The 1,407-nt window shown below is 32.6% G+C and overlaps 1 protein-coding gene across 2 annotated transcripts in view; it reads left to right on the forward strand.

Annotated features, from left to right (window-relative positions):
- The first annotated feature begins 16 nt into the window (after positions 1–16).
- Positions 17–1,407, forward strand: part of LOC106465223 (protein toll-like) — a 14,101-nt gene continuing 12,710 nt past the window's right edge. Inside the window, exon 1 of one of the 2 annotated variants that reach the window (XM_022393081.1) lies at positions 17–1,223. The gene's annotated coding sequence lies outside the window, so the exon portion shown is untranslated. The remainder of the gene's footprint in view (positions 1,224–1,407) is intronic. The other variant, XM_013925424.2, reaches the window with a different exon arrangement.

Here is a 1,407-nt window from a genome sequence, read left to right on the forward strand (position 1 = left end):
AAATTACCTGAACACATAAACTACGATACTCTAAAATTAATAGATAATTTATAAATTACCTGAACACATAAACTACGATACTCTAAAATTAATAGATAATTGATGTTAAAATAAACAAATAATATTGTATCATCAATCCTTACCGTAATTCTTATTTGAAAATGATCATATTTGTCTTATTCTTGTTTAAACACAAAGTTACGCAATGGCGGTATCGAAATCCGATTTTTAACGTTATAAACCCACAGACTTGCCACTGAACCACCCGGGACCAAATATGATTATAAAAAAATTGTAAAAATTAGAACTCACCAATTACTCTAGTTCGCACCCTAACGGTTCTTCTTCATACAATTTGTTTACTACTACTACTACTACTCTGTCTGTCTGTTGTATCCGAGCGGCCTGTTATAAGACGAAAGGTCTTACCGCCACTAACCATGAACATACTGTGTAGTTCACATGTCATACATTTCTCATTTCTTTTACTTTTTTCCTCTAAGTTTAATGACCTTGATTTTTGACTACTAACAGTTGAATATTCTTCCGCGAGGTTTCGCAACTCATAACTTCGGCTATCTCAGAATTAGCAAATAAATAAATAAAGTTATAATACTGCCTTATCACGGTGACTCCTGGGTATGTGATCTCGAACCTTTTGAGTACATTCCATACTAACTGTGTAAACTTTAATTTTCATATAAATATATCATAAATGTAACGTATTTATAACACGTTTTTATGTAACAAGTATGGAAGTGAAGTTTCTAATACCCGTGGCAACTTTGAGAACTACGTAAACCTCACGAGCCCCCGGAAATATATATTAAGAGCGGAGACGTAATATTAACTTGTTTTGTGCACTCTTAAGCTTTGTCAGATATGGTAGTAGTGTCGTTTTCTCTAAATGTTCTTAGTTAATTAACGGAAGTACGTTCAAGAGCAGTATTTAAACGCCTGTTTTAAAAGAGAGGAAGTTTCTTTATCAATTCAGTGTTTTTCGCCATCATGGTGCTTTGTAACTTGGCGTAGCGCCAGTATTCAAAGTGTAAACATCAGCGTGTATTATGAAAAATGATTTATTAAATAGTTTGATTGACCAAATCATACCTTTTCATAAAAATATTCGCATCATTCTAACGGTTGTTCATCCTTATCATGAATATGTTGAAAGTTGGAAATAAAACTTTTACTGACTGATTTCACTGCCTGATGATTGTTAGGTAAGTTATTTATTTTATAAATAACAGCTGTAGTAGTATTTAATTTTAAATAATTAATAAGTTAAAGTTTGTCCAGACCAATTATAAGCAGGGCTGCACATCAGAATATTTAAGGTTAGAGTCGCGTTATGGTGCTGAACAAGTTATAAGCAGGGCTGCACATCAGAATATTTAAGGTTAGAGT

This window comes from Limulus polyphemus, unplaced genomic scaffold, assembly GCF_000517525.1.
Source record: "Limulus polyphemus unplaced genomic scaffold, Limulus_polyphemus-2.1.2 Scaffold1875, whole genome shotgun sequence".
Classification (NCBI taxonomy): domain Eukaryota; kingdom Metazoa; phylum Arthropoda; class Merostomata; order Xiphosura; family Limulidae; genus Limulus; species Limulus polyphemus.